The following is a 7,269-nucleotide window of genomic DNA, read 5'->3' as shown; positions in this document are numbered from 1 at the left end:
GCTGGAGTGCAGTGGTGCGATCTCAGCTTACTGCGCTCAACGATCCTCCCACCTCAGCCTTCCCAGTAGCTAGGACCGCAGGTGTGCCACCACAACTGGCTAACTTAAAAAAAAAAAAAAACTGTAAAGACAGGGTCTCACTATGTTGTCCAGGCTAACCTGGAACTCCTGAGCTCAAGCAATCCTCCTGCCTCAGCCTCCCAAAGTGCTGGGATGACAGGAATGAGTCACCGTGCAAGGTTCTGGCATCAGTTAAACTCCTCAGACATCTGAGGACTCATCGAAGACCCAACTTAACCCCTCAACACCAGCATATCCCTGCTCCACACAGTGCCCAGGACTGTGCATCTGTACCACACAGCTCCCAGTGAGAAGCCAAGCTGCAGGTGCAGGGATTTGGGTTAAATATGAGAACATTTAGGTCCACAGAATTTGAATTAAGTGATCAAGAGGGTAAAAGGCACCCTAAAATTCTGGGGAGCCCCAGGATTCCAATACAATCTCCTTAGGCCAAGATGGTCATAATACCCAATGAAGTCCTGCAGAGAAAGTCCAAGGATCCTAATGGAGGAGGTGCCCAATGTCAAAAGCAGCCTCTGCCTCCACCTCTCCTCCCTTTGGCATCTGTGGACACTGTGGACGCCGATCAACAGTGACCTGAGCTCCCTGGCTGAGCCCCTAACACCAGGAGCTGGGCATGGGACCCCTAGGAGGGCCCTGCATTCCCACCTCTGAGCTGAGCCAACAGCCAACAGCCCAGCCTAGAAGGCTGATTTGCATAGCTTTGGCAGCCCTGGGATGTGAGTTTGCCTGGGGAGCAATTCTCTGGGTGAGGGAGGTGGAAGCCCGAGAACTGTTCAAGCAGGATTTTTCACTTCTGCCTGGTAAACAATGCAGAGAACATTCGGCAATGGGGCCGAGCCTCTCCCATTTCTGATTCTCTCCTCACCAGCTCCACTTTCCAGTATAACCCAGTAAGACTTCCAGTGACACTCCAGGACCACTTGGCACCTTGCTGGCACTTCCTGGGAGAGCAACCATTCAGCTACTGGGACCTTGGAAGCGTTCCTGAGCAGCTAGCCACCAGAGCAAATGGAGAAGCTTCCAGCGTGGTCATTTAAACCAGCCTAGAACAAGTTTCTTCCAGGATGCCCCCACATTGTGCCTACCTTTTTTGGTACTTGAGATTCATCCAAGGAATTGGGAAGTGTGGCCTAATGGTCAGAGTTCTGTCTAGAAAACACAGTAAACTGGGTTCTAGGGTCACTTTGGAGGCTGTTTCATGCTCAACTTTGGCAAGTGGCTTAATCTCTGTAGCCTTCAATTTCCTCTAAACATTATATTAAAACAAAAAGTTGCTGTCTCCATTCCTTCTTAGGAGTGTGGGAATATCCAGGAGGAGCCTCAAAGCAATCCTTGAAGTCACCTGAAGAATAGGACCCAGGAGGCCCTGTGAGGGACTGTGGGAAGAGCACTGGTTTAGGAGTTGGGAGGTCTGAGTCTTATTTCTCCACTAGCTGGAAGTCCTGGGTCAAGCCAGGGTGTGGATAGTAAATGCAAAGGCGCAGTAGGTGTGCAAGCCATGCCCATCACTAATGGATCCTGGCTTTCCCTTTTTCTTCCCTAAACTCAGACATCACTAATGGATCCTGGCTTTCCCTTTTTCTTCCCTAAACTCAGGGCTCACCGACCATTAGAGATGACCAGAATTAGTGCTCCTGAAGACACTCACTTGCTACTCCAAGACTGGATGATCTGTCAGGTTCTCTCCACCCCTGACAGTCTGTGGATTGGGGAGTTTTCATGGTTTAAAGCTCATACCTCTCTACGCAGAGAAGAGTCAACATGACCAACCTCAGGGCTTCCTTGTGATATGGCCTATAGGGCATCCTGATGACTTTCCTTCACATGCACAGTCACGAAACCAAACCCCGAAGCCTGCTCTCCAGGCTGGTCCCACAGATACCAGGAGGCCAGGGCCACACCACAGGGCACAGAGGGGCTCTGCTGCACACGCCTTTGCTATAGAGGAGCCCAGCATCCCCCCAGCTTCCCACTGCAATTTTTCATGTCATTTTTTGAGAAAGGGAAGGTTCCTCACCAAGGTCTCCTTGCTCATTAGGAAATACAATCCACATTTCTTCTCGGTCTGAGCTATAGGTGGGGTCCTCTGGGCTTCCCATGCAACAGGAGATCCTTGCCTCAATCCCATCCCCTGTTGGCCACACACTGATGCTGCAGTCATGGAGCCAGGGGCCAAAGTGGCAGCATGGTCCGGGCTAAGCAGAAGGAGCATCCTGAGCAGACGGCATCGGGTTCCAGAAAAAAAGTGTCCAGGCACTCAGGCCACTGCTGCAAGGAACGGGGCCAGAAGATCCAAGTTCCCCATCAAAACCTTGACTCATAGTCCCCTGGCCTTGGAAAAATAGTAAAAGTCCAACTTCAAAGGAATTTAAATAAGAGCTCTGTTCTAGTTGCACCCAAAAACACATCTCAGAGAAACGCCCCACCCAGACGCTGTTTTTCTATCAGAGCTGTTTTGTGCTAGAGAGGAACCAGAGACTCCTAGTTCTGGACCCACCATTTACAGGTAAGGAAACTGAGTCCCAGAAAGGACAAGCCATGTGCTAAAGGTCACGCAACCAGCAAATAGCAATGCAGGGACAAAATCTCTGAGCTCCAATGCCCAGACTTGACTCTGTCCATGACAGCCCATGGGGTTCTGTTGACATTGATTCCAGACCAGCACCGCTCCAGCCCTACCCCAGCCTTGCCAGAGGAAGGGGCTCAGAGAGGTTTAAGGTAAGTAAGAGTCCAAGGGGCTCTTTCCTAGTCCTCTCCCCCAGGCCGAGGAAAGTGGGGGTGAGAAGGGGTAGGAAGCGAAAGAGCAGGGGGAGCTACCAGAGGCGCAGGATTCGGTTGGGCGCTGGCTCTCAGGCGGGCACAAAGATGTGCTCAGTGCAGCTCAGAGGGGTGCATGTGGAGTGAGAAAGCTTACACCTAGAGATGCGATCTCACATTTGTAAAGCAACTCACACGTTTGAAAACTGCTACAGATACTCTCATTTCATTCATTCCTCACAATGCGTCTTACACATCAGGAAACTGAAGCTGGAAGAGGTTATGTAACTTGCCCAGGGTCATTTGCTCCAGAGCTGGAGAGAAAGAACTCAGATCTCCAAGTTCTGGCCCCAAGGTCCATGTGCTGGCCACCAAAATGCCTGGTTCATTTGCACCAAAATGCCTGGTTCGAATGCAGTTGTTCCTTCCTTTGCAGCATACTTTCATGTCCATTTCTTATCTGATCCTCACCCTGCCTGTGAGGTCTGCACGGCCGGAATTACAGACATCCTGTGTTACCACGGAATAAAGTGAGGCTCAGTGGGGTCAGGGCTTATCAGAGAGTGGAGAAACCATGTCCTTTCCATGACATGGTGTGATGCTGCCAGGGTCACACTCTCCCCTCCTCTCTGGAGCGGTGTCCCCAGGGCTGGAGTGAAGGGGAAAGGTGCACTCAGAGGCCCTGAGAACAGAGCAAAAACCCTTGTGGAGGAGCCAGTGAGACGCTAGAGCCATGGGACCCCAGGCCAGGGTCACAGAGAGCCCCTGAAAGTGAGAATCGAAGGGTATGGTGACCCCGAGACACGGCAGCAGCAGGTCACCCGGTGCTGGGCCCCTTCTGAGGGAAGGGTGGTAGGGAGAGGGGAAGCTTTGTCCAAGGAAAGAACAAAAGAGCAGAATGGAACAAAACAAAAGCAAAGGACAGAGGACCTGTTTCTGGGGCAGGGAGAGGGTCCTAAGGTAACGTGGGTCTTGAACTCCTGCTGTGACCTTGGGAAAATAATCCCCCTTCTCTGACCCCGGTCTCCTCCCCTATAAAATAGGAAAATAGGACAAGATCAGAGAATTTTCAAACATTTTGGCAGCAGAACACTGTTTTCAAATAATAAGGATTAATTAGTAGCTGACATTTATTGAGCATTTACAACGCACCAAGCTTTGTAGTAAACATTTTATACACATGACAGTATTTAATCCTCACAACTACCCTATGAGTGGGTGTTCTTATTATCCCCATTTTACAGATGAGGAAACTTGAGGCTCAGAATGGTTAATTACTTCGCCTAAGGTTACTGATTAATAAATCACTGAGACTCAGACCCACATCTGTCTACCAGCAAAGGCTGTCCGTATTACACCATGGTATCTCCAAAGGAAACCTCATATGAAGTTGCTGCAGAAACTCAAGGGGAAAAAAGGACTTTTAGGTCTTCTGGAACTATAACATCTAGTCTCAGTGAATCTGCCCCATCTCTTAGCACTGGGTCCTGGGAGGAGGCGGTGCTTCCACCAGCTCCCTCCCCTTTTTCCTGCCATGTTTCTACTTCCTAAGAAGCAAAGACAAACTTGAGTTAGGATCAACACGAGGAGCCCACAGTGGGTTAATGTGACAGATGCATCTCCCTGGGTGGCAGAGTGGGCTTCTTGTCGGGTGACAGTCACTGAAGCATGCTTCCAACTCGAGAGTCCTGGATGTGTGTGGACACAACAGTGTGCTGACCACGAGTGAATTCATAGGCAAGCCTTCCCGGGAAACAGGCCATATTCCTAACTGAGGCTCCCTGGAGTGGCTGGTGGTCACAGCACCCACCATGTGGACACTTTGTCCTCCTGATACTAATAATAGCAAATAGCATTATCATCCGGCAGGCGCTCTTCTAAGTGCTTTACAAATGTTGACTCGTGTGATCCTCACAGCAGCACTGTGAGGTAGAGAGTATCGTTACCCCTGTTTTATAAAGGAAGAAACTGAGCAGATAGCCTTTAAGTAACTACCCCAAGGTCAGAGCAGAGGAACCCTTCTTAACACATGAGAGACACTCAGGGGTGCAGCAATTCACACCGCTCAAAGAGCCTTACAAATACTAACTGGTGTGTGAAAGGATTAGAGTGTGTTCACAGATCCCAGCATCTCAGAGCTGGAAGTTGTTTTAGAGACCCTCAGATTCAGACCCTTCATCTTATGCACAAACTCGGGCCCAAAGAGGGACGGTAACTCAGGTGAGGTCGCAGGTTCGTGATAAAGATGAGTCCAGAATCCATCTGTCCTCACACTTCCTCGGCCAAACAAGAAAGTGCAGGGATTATTCCCCAGTCTCGCTGAGAGACAACCTGAGATGACCAATCCAAGGTCACCAGAGGGAGGAAGGCATGAACTCAGCCCCAGAACTCACTCAGTGGTCCTTCCCATGAACTCAGATGTCCTCAGGACACCGAGGGGCGAAATGGAGCCCAGGCGCAGGAAGGGACAGAGACCCAGCCGGCTCTCCTGTGAGGCAGAAGTTATTACTCCCAGCCCAGCGCAGACTCCTCCAACCACCCCCAGCTCTCCGGGGGCCCGCAGAGATGGGGTGGGAAGGGAGCCAGTCAAGTACACACCTCCCTTTGATAACTTGGAGCCCTGGAGCCGACATTTGCCAGCAGGCTTAACCCCTTTTGTCCATACTTCCCTCCTCAAGAAAACCTTAATCATCCTCATTTGAATTTCAAATGACCTCTCCCCCTCCCCACCCCAACAGGCTTTGAGGCAGGGATATGGAAATTCACCCTGCAGTATGGAAATCATCGCCCTATGCAAATTGGGCGCCGAGACCCCATCGTCATAGCAACCACCCAGTTTCCTCTCCTTTCCACACCTCTCTGGGCTCTGGCTTAGATTTTTGTTCCTTTTTCCAGCCCAAGCAGCTGAAGGGAAGGCAAGCCCCCTACTGGGGCAGGTGGAGTGTCCCCACCTGAGGTGCCCATTGGGGTCCAGATATGCCAGGCTACCGGCCCACACCTCTCTTACAAACCTGGACTGGGCACACCCAGGCAAGGCCAACCGCTGGTTTTTCTGGCTGGGCTAAGCCAAGGGTGGGCTAGGCTGTGGTGGGGAAGACTGGGGAGAGTCTGGGGGAGACCATGAGGCCCCCAGAGGTGGCAGGCAGGAAAGGAGACACATGGGGGGCTTTGGTGGTGCCAGTGGTAGGAGATGAAAGGCAGTGCGTGGAACCTGTATGTAAAATGCCATGCAAATGAACACCTATTATTTTTTGAGTCAACAACAGCACTGATGCTTTTGGGAGATGCCTGCAGCTGTTTCCCATGCTCCTGGCTTGGCACAAAGGCCTGCCCTCCCTAAGTCTCCCAGGGATCTGCTGTTACCCCAGAAGCGCCCACCAGCAAGCTCACCAGTCCAGGGAGGGCCCAGATGGGCACTTTGAACTCTTGGTGTCTGAAGCCCATAGGAATGAAACCTAGCCACTTATGAGGGTTCTGGTCACACATCCTGCCCTGTCCTGCCAGACCCCCAGGCTCCAATGTGGGAGAACCCCAGAAGCCCCTGCTGGGGTGACCTCATGACGCTTTCCTTTTAAGTACTCTCAGTTTGACTCTGGCCCTCTTCCTCCAAATCAAAGCCTGTGGGGAGTGGGGATGAGAGGAGGGCTCCTCCCTTTCCACTTCCCACTTCTTCGCCTCCTAGACAGTCCTAGGGGTGGGTCATCCTGCGCCAGTCCTTCCGGGGGGAAGTGGTCTCCACAGACCCATGACAAATGCTGGTCCCAAACTCCAACTTGTCATCTCCTCTGCAACTCCTGTAGTTTCACAAACTTCCTCAAGGACCCAATTCTGCCTTGAAAGAACAAACTGGACCAGCAAAGAGACTGCCTCTACGTGCGCCCCACACTCTGGGGTCTGAAATGTATGTCTGTTTGTCTATGCAGGTGCTTGGGGGCTGGGTTGGGACAGACTGTAGCTACACGTCAGTTGCCTGGGTTCTGGCTGCTCCTCAAGGCCCTAAGACTTGTTCCAATTTGGTTGCTCATTTCTTTCTAAATTCTTTTTCCACTTTTTCAGGACTTTTCCACACTCAGGTGCTCATTGCCCTATCGTTTCTGGGGGAGGAAGGTGAGTCCAAGGTACAAAAAGGACTTACTCCCAGCTTGGGGCTGGGGGAGTCTGTAATTTTGGGTGCCTCAGTGAAGGGTTGAGGCCCAGAAAGCTGCAGTGGCCTGAGTCTCTGGATGCTGCTCAGTCTTCCAGTCTGCAGGGTAGGTGGGTATCATGCTACCCCGGCCAGCAAAGGACAGACTGGGACCTCCCTCTCCTGCTGGGTCCCCCATCATCATCCCCCAACATCTCCAGGGAGGGAGTGAGAGGAATGGTAAGGAGGTGATAAGAAGATGCACCAGGGTCAGCTGGAGGGAGTGAGAGGAACGGTGAGGAGGT

At 51.7% G+C, this 7,269-nt stretch overlaps 1 protein-coding gene across 4 annotated transcripts in view; it reads right to left on the bottom strand.

Moving 5' to 3' along the window:
* POU2F3 (POU class 2 homeobox 3) overlaps nt 1-7,269 on the bottom strand; it is an 82,360-nt gene that overhangs the window by 59,814 nt on the left and 15,277 nt on the right. The window lies entirely within an intron of this gene.

The sequence above is a fragment of the Mandrillus leucophaeus genome, unplaced genomic scaffold (genome assembly GCF_000951045.1).
Source record: "Mandrillus leucophaeus isolate KB7577 unplaced genomic scaffold, Mleu.le_1.0 Scaffold71, whole genome shotgun sequence".
Taxonomy (NCBI): domain Eukaryota; kingdom Metazoa; phylum Chordata; class Mammalia; order Primates; family Cercopithecidae; genus Mandrillus; species Mandrillus leucophaeus.
The sequence above is the reverse complement of the archived record's forward strand: the minus strand, read 5'-3'. Positions and strand labels throughout refer to the sequence as shown.